This window comes from Onychostruthus taczanowskii, unplaced genomic scaffold (genome assembly GCF_017590055.1).
Source record: "Onychostruthus taczanowskii isolate IOZ18803 unplaced genomic scaffold, ASM1759005v1 scaffold150, whole genome shotgun sequence".
Classification (NCBI taxonomy): Eukaryota; Metazoa; Chordata; class Aves; order Passeriformes; family Passeridae; genus Onychostruthus; species Onychostruthus taczanowskii.
In genome coordinates this window covers 321,491-338,307 of record NW_024498686.1, presented here as the reverse complement: position 1 = coordinate 338,307, position 16,817 = coordinate 321,491, and positions in this window count along the sequence as shown.

Here is a 16,817-nt window from a genome sequence, read left to right as displayed (position 1 = left end):
GATGATATTTGAGTGATTCTTTAACTCAATTTGTGACCTGATATTTTTTCCACCAGGGACGAGGGAGTTTATGAAAGGCGGGATCTGGGATTTGCACATTCAGCCCTTTCTACTGGGTGAATGCATGTCTGCCTCAGTCTTACAGGAGAATGCTGGTGATTGCAATTCTTTACTATTGAGATTACTTTATAATAGAAGTTTTTTACTACAAAATGTGAAGTGGGGAGGAAGGAGGAAGTTTTCCATCAGAAGACAAAGAGAAATGATTGCTCTCCTCGCAGATTGAAGTACTAACTAGATACATTTAAAGCAATGTAGTTCAGACCTCTGCTTTTTCTAATTATTCCCCTTCTCATAGGAAAATCACAATGATTTGATTGAAAATAGTAATTAGGAAAGTTGCTGTTGTGTTTCACATCAGGAGCAATTAATCTCTATTTTCCTCACCCAGCAGGAGTGAGGAAACTCAGGGCTGCAAAAAGCCAGAGTATGGATTTCCAGGCACCAGAGAAAGCCAGCATCAGCCTGCTGCTGGCCATCAGTGAGCTGCAGCATCTCAACCCTGCACCAGCTCCCTGGCCAGGGAATGACTGTATTTGGAACACAATGTATCCTAAAATTCCCTCTCTCTATAGCAATATCATACTCTTGCTGCTGTCTAATTCTTTGACTAGCCTCACCTCAGGGCCTCTTTAATCACTACCATTTCCAATTTTCTCCTGCTCATTGAGCCTGTGTGCTCAGGAATAATTTCCCCAGGGGAGATCTCTCTGCATTTTTTTTCAGGTTGATTCTCATTTTGCATTTGCAGTGAAATATACTTTTCTCACTAGGCACTATTTTGTTCTTTTATGTCTCTATTCCTGCAGTGTTTATAGTACCTGTCACCTCAGCACCACCTACAAATTTTATTAATGTTCTTTTTCCCCTTCTCCAAAATACAGCTTTTTTTAGTATTTCTGATAAAGCATCTTTCCCTACCCACCCTTGCCTACAGAATAACAAGATCTCTTAAAACAATGACTTAAAGAAGTCGTTGTGTTTAATTGGAGAAATATCTCATTTATTTCCTTTACAGAGTCATTTAAACTTGTCTGGTTCATAAATCTGAAAAGTTTACAACTGAAAAATAGCACTATAATTCAATACTGTGAAGTCTGGAAAACCGGAAGGGGTGCACACTTGTACCTGGTGGATAAAACATGTTCAATTTTCCCTAGCAAGGCTCAGACACCCATGTCAATGACAATTTAAAACCTAAATTTGACTGCTTGTCCCTAACCATGGACAGCTGACCTGTGCAGCCCACTGATACATTCCCACTCTTGACAGTGCCTGACCCATACCTACGTTTTTCCATTAGGAGATGATTACAAGCAATGTTTTTCCTACAGTCCTCCTGAAAACATTCATACTGAATAATAGCACAGAATAATCACTTAAATCTATGCTAGGAGAATCAAGAGGCTTTATTTTCCTCTTGACTGTAGAAGAAATTGCTAAGGTTTGGCAAGCTGATCGTTACGTAAATGCTTTCTTTTCTCATCACCAATACAATGTCACAGTTAAGGGTTTGCTACAATGCCATGAAAAAGCATATTTTGGTTGCACTTCAGAGACTGACAAGATTATTTTTAAATTGGTAAACAATGCAGTAGAGTAGTTGCAAAGTAAAGACCCAGAAAGGAGGAGATAAAAATCAGGTCTTTAGGGAGGTCCAGCTGGGACTATGGGGAGATGCCCCAAAATTTTTCCCTCCAGTGATTTCAAAACAGACAGAACCATCCAGAAGAATTTCACTTTTTCAACATCCCTGCAGCTACAGGGAGCTGGTTGCTACAGAAAGGACAGTGGAAACCTGAGAAATATGGGCAGTATCAAAACAAAAAGAGCTTTTAGGGAGGTGCTGCAGAAAGGTGGCCTTGCAATGTAATACTGCCTCTCTCACAGGTTTTAAAAATTAACAGCGCAAGTTACAGCCTGCCAGACAACCTGTAGGTAGACAGCACCCTACGGTATCCCATACACATCCATTTATTCCAAGGAACAAATGTGCTGATAAATGCTACTCCAGAGCACAGAGACCCCTGTCAAAGTCAAACTAAATCAGAATTACAGCAATTAAGCTTTGTAGCCATAATGGGAGGGGGGAATTTTTTGTAAGGTCACTGCAGATAAATACAGAGAATAGCTTAGAAATTTTGTGCAGCTGTGGGAAAAACATTCTTACACTCCACCAGCCACAAATTCCTACAGAGATGGCACAGTTGAAAAGACACCAGCCTTGCGTGGAAGCTGGCTAAGTGCTTTTCCATGTGCTTCCCAGATAAAAGCTGACAAAGAAAGCAATGAGAGTTGCAGAACTAACTGATCTCCTGTAACAAAATTCTGCCTGACAGAGACAGAGCACAAACCATCTCTGGAACCCCAGGAAACATTATTAGTTAGGTGTAGGAGCTGCTGCCAGCAACATCCCCAGGTTCCCAGTGGGAAAAGCCCTTTATTTGTGTCACAGGCCACAACAACCAAAGGAGTTAAGGGCACCTGACCTCCCTGGACATTACTGTGAACTTGGCACATCCCCAAAATGAAACTTAATTTTTATCCTTCCTCTCTGGCCAGACTTTTTCAAAAGGCTTTTGCCAGTTGTAAAGCAAAAGCAGGTTCAATTGGAACAGAAGTTTAAAGTAGAAGAAGTCTTGTGTACAGCCAGCGAACACAGCAATGCTGTACAAACCCAACCAAATCCTGCACAGGTACAATAAGCAGTGCCTATCAGCCCAGGGAGGTTATGGGAGTGCAGATGAGCTCCAAGTGCCTTTCCACTGGCTTTGCACTCACAGGAGTCTCACCATCTGTCTTCCCATGACAGGTGTGAATATATGAAGTCAGCTTGCAAACTTCAGATTAAATTAATGGGCTATTTTATTCTGCTTCACGTGATCCAGAGTAATGTGTCTCCATGTACTGAATTGTAAGTAAGACCATAAAAGTTAGAGAGGATATTTCATTGTCTGAAACTTCTTTATTGCAATAGATCTACTGGTTTACAACCATGGCTTTATATTCACTATTATTCACTTCTCCTGTCCTACACAACTTTATTCTCCTGGAATAACAAGGACTCTTAATCTTTCTATTGCTAGAGTTAAAAGAGGAATCTCTCATCCCATGAAGGTAAGCTGGAACCCAATTATCCACCACTTGACTCTGTGAGTGGGTAATAGGATAACACCAGAGCCCTCTGAAAATATTCAGGTAGAACTTTAATAGGACTTTCCATAGGCAAAGCAGTGTGAAGAGAAGCAATCCTGTTACCACCTCTGTAAGCAGAGGACGTATCACTACTCCAACACTACTAAAAGAAAACCAAGGCTGAGAGAGCAAACCTTTCAAAAAACCAGATGGCTAAAATTCAGGACTAAATTCAGAATTAGGTGATCAACAGCCACCTGATGACCATATCCCAGTATTTTCTAACCCAGGCTTCTTGTTTAGCTATCTGATGGTTTCTGTTTGGATTCTGTCATTTAGTTTGATGGCCTTTTGTGGCCTATTGTGGTTTTCCATTAAAACTGAATTACTCCTTGAACAAATAGTCACATTTCCACACTCAAAATTGGTTTTCACCCATTTAGACAAATGCTTATTTATGGTGTTTGCCAACTGTGTGCACATTAGGCTTAGTAAAGTCATTCATTACACAGTATGAAGAACAGAAGCAAAAGCATGCAAACAGAGATGACAGAATTTGTAACCCTCAAGTAAAGCATCATGGCAGTGCTAGTCCATATTTATACCCAATACTGGACATCACATGTCTTCAAAATATTCATGTCCCACTTTAAACACCTGTACAAATTTATCTGTGTGAGTTTACTAAAAATATAACTGCGTATTTATTTCCCTGTCCCTGGCCTCTTCCACGGGCATAAACTTCAAAGGGGTTACCCACTGTAGCTCTAGTAATTTCAGCAGTGCTGCTGATTTGTCCCTCAGCTTGTAAGAATAATAAAAATATTCCTTAAGAAGTTTTCCCAGTGTTAAATATATTAAGTTTGGATTAAGCTATCGGTTTATATTACAACAATAAATTAATTTCAGTTTAAACTTCAGAGACAAATTAGAACTAATTTTATTTTATGAAAGGAAAAGCTCTAACACCTTTTCAAATCCAGACTTAATTTGCTTTTGATATATTAAACACAGATTTCACATTTTAATCTGGACTGTGCTATCTTGATGAAATTACAATAGATGCAATGGGGAAAATGTTCTTCTGAGTGTGAATTATTGTAATGGTATTTGCTAAAAATGAAAGAAAGAAAGAATCAATCACAAAGCGCTACCCTGATTTATGGGTACCCTGACAATTCAGTAGCCCATTAAATCTTATGGAAATCAAAAGAGAGGTGTCTTGGCCAAGAAGGCACCACTGATCTCTCTCTGCTTTGGAGAACTTTGCTTTCTGCATTTACATGCTGCCCCTACACTCCTAATGCACATTTACAATTCTGAGAACAAATCTCTGAGCACTGAAGTGAATTTCTCATGAAAACTATTGCTTCAAAAGGAAAATGTGCTATCTCATGTCTTCTGGCAAACGGGGTCTCCAGCCCACCCACCCTCTCTCCTTTCTATAGCCATAATCCTTTGGACCATATTTTTCCTCTTCCCACATTTTCTGCACTGAAACTGGTGATGCTGTCCCTGATTCACTGCCATGGAAACCTAAAATTCCCTGTCTTTTCAATCTCCTTTCTGTCATGGCTCTTGGCTAAGTGGCCTGCAGAACGCTAATCACCTGGAATATGGTCCTACTATTGACAATAACTGGGTGTTGAAAAAAAAGCCTGGTTTAGATCTGTTTCCCACTTTTTAGGAATGTACTGGTATGTGTGATGTTTATCCTGGAAAAAGATTCCAGTTCGGTTGCTGTCCTGAATTATGCCCTACAAGAAAGGAGTACCTCAACATCAGATGATGCAGCAGAGCATGGAATCCATTGCTGGGCCTTTGGTGCAGCTGGCCCACAGCAAGAGTCTGAGCCATGCAAGATGCTTGGCCGAGGGTATTCAGAGGGAAAAGAAAAGGTGGTGACAGTGAGGTTGGCTTCAAATTACTGCACAAATTCACCTTACTAACACTCATCCCTGGGCTGTGGAAGTGATGCCACAGAATTCACCTAGGAATCCTATATTTGTTTGATATGTGGGGAGTGATGGGACAAGGATATAATTTTCCATCTAGTTCAGACAAGGCAATTGGGTCAATGACGTTTTCCCCCATCTGCCTCTCCTTGCCATACTGCCAGTAGTCCCTCTGCCAAATTTGCCCTGGGTTACAATCTGTGCAATCAACCTGGAAATCAAGATGGGACTGCTGGCTGCAAATAATCCCAACAGGATGAGGAAGACTGGATAAATGTACTGCACAGGTACTGCACAATGTGGAGCTTGGCAGGACGATACACGAGCTGCTGGTTAGACAGTCTGTGCCCTGTCTTTGGACTGGGAATGAGTGCCCAGGAAGTCCCTGAGTAATTACCTGGCTCATTATCTGCCAGGTATGGCTTTTCCTTCAGGCTGCTGCACAGAGTGTTAGCTGAGGCTGGCAACACGAATGCTAATTGGGGCTAATATTTTATGTGAGCTGCAGAAAATACAAGCATTGAGATAACCTGGATTCCATCCCCCGGCTCTCTCCGTGCCTGGCAGTTAGGAAGCAGCAGTCACTCACCTGTAGGCCATTAAATGTAACACAAGACTGGCTTCTCCAAGTACCTAAACAATTACTTCTATCAATCAAAAATTCTGAAGTTATTTCCTTGAAGTAAATAAAGCCACTAGAATGAAAACTTTTAGAAGTGATAGAGACAATAACTGAACTGAGCTCTCAGGTGATGATTAAAGTGGCAGAGAGGGGTCTTTGCTTATGTGTGGAGCACTGTAGCAGCTATAATTGCTAATGTCCTGTTGTCCTAACATAAAAGGCCACGGATTTTACAGAGACAGCAAAGCACAAGACAAAAAACACAGAAATAAAACAAATGGTCTATGAGAATCATCTGTTGTCTGTGAGTAAATGGCTGGCAGCAATTCCATTTGCTTACAATCTTGACAAGCATCTCCTCCTCTGACAGAGTAACTTATGTGCCTTGGCAGTAGCTGCAGAAGTAGCCCAAAGTGATTAAATCTCACTCTTTCTTGCAGGAAATTGCTGTGAGTCTTGTCTCACAGCTACATTATGCCTCATTATAAGTTCTGTCTTCCATATAGATTGGACTTCAGTGTAAGAGTCCCACGGAGCATCTGCTGTTTAAGGTTTGCTACCAATATGTTGCAGATACAGGAATATATTATATATACATTACTGGAAATCTGAACAGCTTTAATCACGTCTCAAGAACAGTTGCTCTGTAATTGGAAATCTCTTTGTTTTTATTTCCATGTTTTCTTTACTGGAACCAGAGATGCTGAGAACTTCTTTTTGTCACTTTGCTCTTGAAGGTGGAGGCATTTTTTAAAATTCAGTGAAGGTAAACACCTCCAACCTAAGACAGAAGAAATCCTCATTTTTTTAAAGACAACATTAAAAGGAGATGCAAATTTAAAATGTCTGGTTAGTGTGCATCAAGTTTTCTAAGGTGACACGGGTCCGTAACTCCTCAAACAAGTGGTAACTCTTACATAGACTGAAATAATGAGCTTCTCTAAATTCTGAGAATGCGCAAAATTAAAAAAAAATCTATTTTCTTTCAATGAAGCACACTCCAAAATTCTAGAAGTAAATACACAGACAAATTTAAAATAGAAACCACTTGGAAAAATATTTTAAATTTTTTCCACATTTTACCACAGCTTTTATTACCTTTTTTAAATCTTAACCTTTTAATCACAAGCTGTCTAAGCTGTCTTTCAGTGCTGGGTTGAAAAAGAGGTTCCACCTTTCCAAAAGCCTCCTAGACAGACTGGGAATCTGATTCTGGACCGGACTGCATGGGATAAGTCTTGCAGAGGAAGGAGGATTCCTGTCAGACCAGGTCTCATTAGTTCACCACCTCCAGCAGCCACCACACAGTACTGAAGCTAAAACAATGCTGCTGCTACTCTAGAAGGGATTTGGGAATTCAGGCTGCTCCTTAAGAGTACTTGGCAGGGCAACTTCTGCCTTGTGGTGTCAACAACTATTAAGAGGGAAAGTAACTGTCTCCAAGGGACCCAAACCCGTGGTTGTGCCACAGGCATGTTGTAAAGGAGCTGCAGCAACAGCTCTGAAATGGCCTTTTATGTGGCAGTGGCACATTTTCTGCATCATAGAAAAGGCAGGGACTTCAACTCCCTCCATTAGCACTATGCCTTCCTGAACAGCCACCACAGCCAAATGAGGCTGTAGCTGCTGGGGAGCTTTGTGATGCTTTTCTCCTAAAATTCATTGCTTGGGAATTGTGAGGAATTACAGTAAATTGATACTACAGAAACGAGGGTTTGGAGCAGACTCCTACAGTAAGAAGAACCTCTGCCTCAAATACTGCAAGGTTTAGTAACCAGATGTGTACTTGATCATTACAGTACATTATGAAATGTAACCATTCATTATTGTTGTCTATTTTCTGTACTTGTAGTCTACAGTCGAAAGAAGATACCTAAAGTCTTCTCCTAGGAGAGATGAAAACTTAAGGTTTAACATTTATCCCTAAGGAAGCGCTCTGTAGAAAATGTCACTTGTTCCGGGGAACAGTAACTGCTGCATCCATTCCCTTCAGCAATATGTATTTACCCTTGAAAAACAGTTTATCCAAAATGATCATACTCAGGTGAAATATGCTACAGATGTTAATAGGGATGAACACAACTGGATTTCACTTACAGGGAAGTCCTTTAACTCTGTATTATGCCTTGATTGTAATAAAAATGAAGTAACAAAAAGGAAGACCAGAAACCAGAGAGGAGAGGGCAGCATGGTGCAAACCCTATTCTTTCTGCTGCCTCTATGCAGAAGGTGCTGAACTTCATTACTGGACCTGTCTAGCAGAGCCATTCCTACACAACTCCCTTTTCTGCAAGGATTATTTGAATTAAAGCAGCTTCTACAGATCCCTCATGAAAACTTTATTCCAAGTCCTAGACAAGCACAGGAGAAACAGTCCTGCCCAAGAGGACTGGCAACGTGAAGAGATCAATGACAAGGCAGAAAGGTATTGTATCCTACCTGAGTGTGGCACAAGGCAAACATGAAAACTTCAGCTGAAACCTCCCATTCCCTTAGCAGCCTTACCACAGCTCCATGCCCAGGAGCAATCCATAGTGCACTCCATGGAATATTCAGTATTCACTACTCTATCACACATTTCTGCAGAAAAACAACTGGTAGCCCCCCAGTGCTCCATCAGGAGTCCCTGCTATTCCTCATACTAGCCAGTTCTTGGGTAATTCTGGTCCAGTTCTCTCCCTAGCCCAGCCAAGGACAGGATCTTTCTTCAACTTTCTAAGTAAAGTGGAACAGAGCAAACCCAGAAAAAGAGAAGAGGAAATGAAAATAAAATGCTTTCTGGAACTTCTCAAAGCTAGTCCTTGTATGAGCAATAAAAACACAGTGAAATAAACAGCACTTGGTGACAGACCTGTGCAACATCTCTGCCCGTCTGCATTTCAATGGGACAGACTGACATTGTCATTCCTGGTACTTCTGACAGAGCACAGCTGTACTGCCGAGGGAAAGCTGCTGCTGCTTTGGAACAGACCCAGTGTAGGTGGACAAGAATAACCACCCTCCTGCTCTGCTGTCAATAAGCCTTTCCTAAAGAGCCACAGAAGAACAGTATGCAGCACCAACACAGACACGTTTGTCATTTATTGACTGAGCCGTACAAAGCCGTGCTCGCACATTCTGTGGTACTTTATGTGGAGGAAATCTGGCATTACCTTAGCTACCCTCTACAGCAGCCCCAAAAACCTCTGTAGGATTCCTGCCCCGCTTTGTCTCCTTGCTATATTCTGTCAAGGCACCAAAGTCTATAGTGGCACACTGATAGAACCCAAATTGGTTGGAAGATCCAGTACATGGTATTCAGTCAGTCAAGTGTGATGGATTTAATTCATGCAGCACTTATTATTCCTAAGCTTTGCTTGTCAACAGGGAAAAAAAGGATAGATCTGAAAAGCAATCAGGCAGTTTTCAGAAAGACAAATCTTGCAGTGGTTCTACTTGCTCCCCTACCTCCATTAGTATTTTTTTTTTTTCTTCACTCTCATTTCTGTACTTTTCATCTCTCTAACACTGGCATCATAATAAAGGGCAGCTGTTGTCAGCTGAAGTCTGTTAAATTTTCTGGCAACTTCTGTAGCATATGCACAAAGGTTTTAACTAGAGCACGATGACACCATTTTCTAATGGGCAAATTGTCAATCCAATATGAGGAAGCACATTTAAAATACTAAGGATCCTACATGCTAACACACAGACCCCCCCCCGTTTGAGAGTTCGGGGCGACTTTTTCAGGTGGCTTGCCTTTCTCACATGTTTTATGAGACCTGTATTTTGCTTTATATTTTCACAGTTAATGGCCTAATTTTGCAGGAAGAGCCTGGCATCTAAACAGAAGTTTTTTGATAAGAGCAGTGTGAATCCTAAAGACTGAATGGGACTCCAGGGGAAACTTGAGAAGTCCATGGAAACCCTTAAATATTATTAACCACAAAGAAACCACATCATTTCTGCACGCATTTTGGAGGCGGGCATCAGGTGAGGCTGAAACACTTTTAAGAAATTGTCCTGGTTTTACTCTTCCCAAACATGTGCTTATATCCTACCAAGGTGTATGGAGCCTTGAAGCAGGCCAATTCCTACTTCTGATCAGCATGTTGGCGTGGCTTAGCCTGCTCCCTTTTCCTGGAACCTGGCTATCTAGAAGCTTGTCTTCAGCCGTGAACAAGGAATTCCTCGTGTGCTGACCAACACACAACAGTACAAGAACACCGGGAGGCTCCAGCTCCTGACATCAAGCACCGTCCTAAGACCCAGCTGAGTTAGAGACTGCCTGGCCAGGCACCTCAGGTGAGAATCATTTCACCATGATTTAACCCCTGTGCTTACTGCCTGTTCAGCAATCATATTTCGCAGAGCCTCAAAATTTAGTGGGAGTTCCAGGGCCACTACAGTGTGAAAGCAGCCATTGTAACCAGGGGCTTTCTAACATCCTTGAAAAAGTGACTTGTTGGTGCAGCTTTTGGTTTTAAGCCATTTTTAGCAGATATTTTCCCTGAGTTCTCTAATGTAAGTGGCATTGCACAATAAAAGTTTAAGACGAATCCCATGCACCAGACGTACCCCTTCACTGAGGTTTCAGGAGAAGTCCCTAGTTTTCACATTACTTCATCACTCAAGTTGTTCAAGTGTTGGATGAGGATATTCATTTTTGGTTTTGTCTGGTGCGAACAACAGGGTAATAAGGCTCATCTTGGAAATATTAATCTGTGTTCGTATGTCAGCTTTAGGTTTCCATCTGGTAATCTGACTCCCTGCTCCACACTCCCCCACGGTGGAAGGCCAAGGTTGCAAAACTAACGTATGGCTACACCTGCACTGCCATCTGCTGCACAGCAAAGCCCTTCCAAGATCACAGCAGTGGGGCAGGAAGATGAAGAGAAAAACATCACTTCTGTACTGAAAATGAGAATTGTGTACCTCAACTTATATAATCACCATTTGTCATATATGCAGTCTAAGACATACACCTTCATTTATTGACAGGAAAAAAGGAGGGCTCTGACTTGAAAATCTTGGAAGTTATGGTAACAATTACTTTCCTATTTTGTGTTTCCCCTTGGAAGGGCTGGAATAGCTCCATGACAAAGCTGATGCCCTAGCAGAATATACTTCATATGGATTTCACTAGCATGGCACACGTGACACAGAGTGTGATTTTAATTTATGCGTAAAGACACAGGAAGGCTTGGGCAAAAAAAAAACCTCTTTGCATTTTCTTTGAGTTTATATTTTGATCTCTTTTATTTCATAGTAAGATTATACTAGAATGAAAATGAAATTAAGATATTATTCAGTGAGTAATGAAAACAGATTTTTTGGAATGGACAAGGACTTGCCTTAAAAGGCAAGACTATTTGTACTGCACTGGGGGAAGATGATTACTTTAGATTTAGATAGCAAATAAAATACCAGAATCAATTATTCAGTTATCCTTCCAAGCAGGATGAATTAATTTATTTTTTTTTTCACAAAGAAACTATTAGTAAATAGGTAAAAATCTAGTCCCAAACCTCCAGCACACCCAAAATATCCACTCTGAGAGGTTTCAGATATGTCAAGGAAAGGGCTGCTATCATTTTATATACAAGTTTTTAAATTACTATGGTGATGCATACTTGCAAAAATCCTAAAACCAAGTCTTCCCAACAAATTAGTAGATGTTTCTGAGTTGTTTTTAACATGACTCCTAGACTTAAGAGTGGAGGTTTCATGAATCAGGGTAATGAATAATTTCTGAGTGTACATAAAGGTAGACAGGCTACTGCTGTCATTAAGCCAGGCTTCTCATCAGATGTCTGAAACTCTGGATCTTCATGGAAACCCAGACTAAAGGGCCCCAGTCCTTCCCACTGTTCCACGACAGAAAGGTTATATTCAGCACTTTTCTTCAGCCAAGTACACCCACAACACTCCTGTTCTAAATCAAGTAACTGGTTACATCAGTGCTCCCACCTCACAGATTTCAGCAAATGAAAACTTTCATGCTCTTTAATGAACATCACTGATACCATCTCCTAATCTTCCTGATGATTTGCTGTAGGCACTGAACTTCCACACCTTCCTCCCTCTTGCACAGGATACTTCCTGAAGCATTTGTTTCAAGGGCTGGATGGTCTGGAGGTAGCAGAGCTTGGGACAGGATGTGATAGGAATCACCTCAGGCTGTCACACAGAGGACTCAAGGCTGTCCTGCCTCCGAACACTGATTTGTTTTTGTACCACAATCATCCAAACCCCATAACCATGCACCTCTCTCTACCACCCAGCACCACTGCTACGTGCACCAGGAACACAGAAATTATTCCCAAAAGGGAATAAAAAAATCACATAATTCAAAACCACTGGGGGAACTTCAGTCTCCACTAAGAATAGGCATCCTATTAGTTCTATTAATAACCCAGTGTTCAAGTCAGTATTGACCTATTAATTATGTGTCAGTAATTCATATGGAAGCATGCTCAGCTCCCTAAATGCAAGGTGAGATCAGAAATGGGTTTCAAAACCACAAGCACTTACTTTCCAGAGCCACAGGGAGAAAATAAACCCTCAGACCAAAACAAGGATCCAAAGCTGAGCATTTGCTACTGCTTCAATTTCGTCTTTGCTTTCCAGAACAAACTTAGTGACCAAATGGAGGTTACAGGCACCTAGTCCATGGCAGCGTTAGCGGTTTTTACAAAAATTCCCTTTTCTTTTTGCAACTCTTGCCTTGTTTCTGCCAAAGGCTGTCCCTGCACTCCGGCCCTGCTGAGCCCGCAGCCAGACAGGCTGAGACAATAGCTCCAAAGGAGGTGCGAGTGCCCGCCCGCTGCCGAGCTGCTCACTTCGGAGCCGGGATGTGTTCATTTACATGCTAACGCTATTAACGAGCGAGCGAAACACAAATGGAGTCGGTTTTTTTAAGGCAGCTGCGCCTGTTTGGGGATTTTGACAGTGAAGACACACAAGACAAAACAAAACCCAGCATACAAAACAAAACCAACCCAGATGTCCTGTGACAGCTTAGAGGAATTAAGGAAAGGGAAGGGGAAAAAAAAACAAAACCAGAAAAGAAAAAAGTATTTTCTAAACTGCCGCTTCGGAGCTTTTATCTAGATTTAACGGATACATTAATTCAATTGACGTGCAGTTTAACCAGCCGACAACACATGAATACCTTCCACAAATGGTAGGATTTGCCTTCTTTCCCCCTGCAGAGACATTACCACAGATGTGAGCTTTTTCCTTCTGCTCTTTTCCTTCCCCCATCCTTCTCTTTGTAATATTTTAGCAAATAATGAAATGTACCACATGTCTCCCAAAACACACGCACGGCAACGGTGAAATGAGCTGCTCCCCACTGCAGTTTCTTCCTTAACTGCCTCAGTCTCTTAATGCAATTTTATTGGCTTTAAAATTTTTGATGGACAAATATTGATATGTTAATGACTCTCAAACCAGTATCCAAGAACAAATTCTCTTACTTAAAAGAAAAAAAAAGCCAAACAGATTTTTTTTTTACCAGGATTGGCATGATGTCCAAGGACAGGCATAAAAAGAAGCAAAACTGGGTGTTGGGAAAACAGGGACATGGTTAGAGAAATTCTTATAAAAGGGGAAAAAAGGGAGAGAGAATAATGGAATGAATGCAAAAATACAGCAAAAGAAAGGAAAAAAACAGTACTGGAAGGGAAATCTGACATTTAAACCTCGGCTCCTGGCTGGTGCCCATGGCAACTCCACTGACAAGTTGGTAAAAACTATTCTCTCCTTTGACTGCTTTCAAGGATAATCCTTGCTTCTCTTTCCTGGGAACCATGACAGATTTTCTCTCTTTGGGGACGGTGCTGGAGTTTCTTTTATAATGGCTCTAATAAATAATGGAGTGTTAATGTCTTTTAGGATGACTAGCTGTGAAGTTGGGCCTGTTTAGGACACATTTTCACACTTGTGTCCAAGTGAGGCATTATGTGGCAAGGAATACAGGTACCTTCAAATGCTTTGTATCCCATGTTTGTGCTGTTCTTAAAATTCTAAATGGAATCCAGCATTTAAAAAAAAAATCATTTAAAGGAAAAACAACTTGAATTGCTCCATTGAGCTCAGCATGTGGTATTCACGGTTTCTAAATTTAAATAAGGTTTCCATCTGCTCTGTTGTTCAGGAATCTTAGGGAAAACTATTAGAGAGCAGGAGGAGGGGCGAGAGAGCAAGCATGCACATATTGAGGCAAGGTTATGCTTTCTGTGTGGGATACTTTGGAATCAAACACAGGTCTGTACTGTGCCGGGTGTTTCTCTGCCAGACAGAGCCCCACAGCCCCAATCCAGCAGCTAGGGCTGTGCCTGGCAACACCATAGTGCCACAGAATTTCCCAAAGACCTGCCCAGCACATCTTACTGCTCATCCAGGGCTTTCAGGTGTGCTGGCAGCTCCCTGAGGACAGTGGGAAGGATCTCTCCTTCAAACAGTGTCTTCACCGCAGTTTGTGAGGGATAGCCTAACATCCTGAGCCCCTTCCCAAACATCAGACACTGTCTCCTCAGGTAATAAGGGAAACTGGGCTCCTTTGGAGCAAGAATGGATGGATCAGCTGCAGGAATGAAGGCTCTCACACACAGGCCTATTGCTCTTATTTCTTCACTGAAATACGAGCAAAATTTTACCATTTCCAGTAACTTTCACCACATCAAGTAGAAAGAAGAATGCCAGAAACTGTACAGCCTTGTATTAATAAGTCAAAGTCAGCAGGACAAAACGCACTTAGAAATCCCTGGCAGCATCAACAAGATGCATAGCTCTAGCCCAGAAGAGAAAAAACACAGTGTAAGTAAGCCATAAACAATGTATGTTTAAAGAGAGTCATAAGGTTTTATACTGGCCTTAGAATAAAAGCTTTTAATATATTTAACAGCCATCTGGAAAACAGGCAGGACACAAATGTGCTGATATTATAAAATATAGAAAACAAACATGTCTAGGAGGACATAGAGAAGCCCAAGGAAGCTCGGAGCAGAAGGAAAGCACGAGAGCAGATGGAATTAGTTGCGAGTAAAAGCAAAGTACAATATAACCAATAATCATAACTTCAAACTTTGCACTTTCTGTGCATTTAAATGAGTTAATCACCCAAGAAAGAGAAGAGAATGCCACTAAGGGACAGTGCCATTAAAACCTACTGTGTCTGTGCCACAGAGCTTCTAAAAGCAATTTCTCACAGTGAGGTTGGTAGTAGCACATCAGTGTTGCAGGACTCTAAATCCTTTTCAAACCCTCTGAGAATGGTGAAGAAATGGGGTAGGAACACAGCTCTGCAGTTTTGTTATGCAAATCCACAGTGCACTTCCCAAAACACTTTGTTCACTGGTAACAGACACACAGAAGTTTTTGGGGACAGCAGACTCTAAAAGGATAGATTTAAATGATTAAAGGAACACTGACATCTCCACATGAAGGACGATTTACAGGTTCTGGGGCTGGTCTCTGTGTTCTGCTGGTGCAGTGCTCCCTATATGTTGTGGCACTGCCAGCCACAACAGTAATGAGAAGCAGGACAAGGAGATCAGCGCTGCCCTGATTAAAGAGGATACATCTTAAGGAAGCTGTGATACCAGGCTAAAAAGGACTGTGCAGATAAGCCCTGCATTTTATAGGCCTTCTTAAAACACACTATCAAGAAGGATGTTTGAAAGCCAGAAATGTAAAACTGATACAAAATGCTGCATAATGAACCCATCACCACAATCACCGAAGGCAAGGGCTCAATGAGGTTTGGAAACATGGCTGTTTTCACAGCTATGAAAATCCACATTTCTTCCTGAAAACAATTAAACCTTTCCTAATAACACCATCATAAAATACTACAGGATAGGATGAAGGAGGAGCACCTCATTCTTCAAGCACTGATTCAAGAATGCAGTCAAGGATTAACTTCATTTTCACTTGTGGATATTGCTAAGTAGAGCATGATGGTAACTCACACACTCAAAATTAGGAAGAAGTTTAAGCAGCCTGTGCAAATTGATGACTGACTGACTGATGAAAGTGCAAGAGACACTCTTCCAATGTGGATGTATCATGCTGTAACCTTAATTCATAGTAAGATTTTCTTCCCTCAGAAGCCATAACTGGTCCAGCAGCAGAATATTTGACAAGGTGGAAGCTGGATTAATTTTTACAGAATATGCTTAAAAAGTAATTTAGTGAGTGGTAACAGGTTTGAGAAAATGTGCTTGCTTTTAAAGATTAGACAAGGCTGGAATAAATAGCCTGGAAAAAGCAGATGGTATGGTGGTTGTGATGGACCATCAGGAATGTCTCACTGCAACGGGAATGCAAACTAAATGTGCCTCAGCAGTCCTACCTTTTAATAGAGGCTCATCCAACAGTTATGTCAAAAATACAGGCTTGCTTTCCTTACAGGGTTGGTTTTTTTTTTAGCAGTGCAGCCAATGCAAATGACCACATAGTCATGAATTAGCTGAAAAATTTCAGCAATAATTAGTTTAGTGATTAGTAGTTACATATTTTTAAAACATTTAAATATGAAAAGACAGAATACAAACATCCTGGTCTTCAAAATCAACTGATAGAAGAGTTTTTAAGCAATCACAAAATGCTTAAAACTTCAGTTTTTAAAGAACGTTGAGGCTCCTTTTGCAGCTGCTTGAGTACAGAAACTGACACTTGAAGAAAAATGTCAAATATTGCAACAATCACAAATTACATAAAATGTAATCACAGGGCTTGGCATCACTGTGCTAGAATGTTAAAATATGCCCAAAATACATCCTGTTCTAGTGGGGAGAGCATTCGGCTGAGAAGGATGAGGCAGGATCTATTTGTGGCTTTCAGCAGTGGCTTTTAGGGCAATTATAAAAACCACCTGTAGAGCTGCTTCCCACTTATATTTTGAGACACAGCATTGCGTTGACAAATCCGTACAATGCTTAGTAAAAACGATTCCCAGTTTCAACTGGGGCTGTATGTGCAACTTCACTATAAGTAACAGCAAGAAAGATACTCCAAAGCCCTGCATTTAATTCCTTGTGAGAATACCAAGTCAGAGG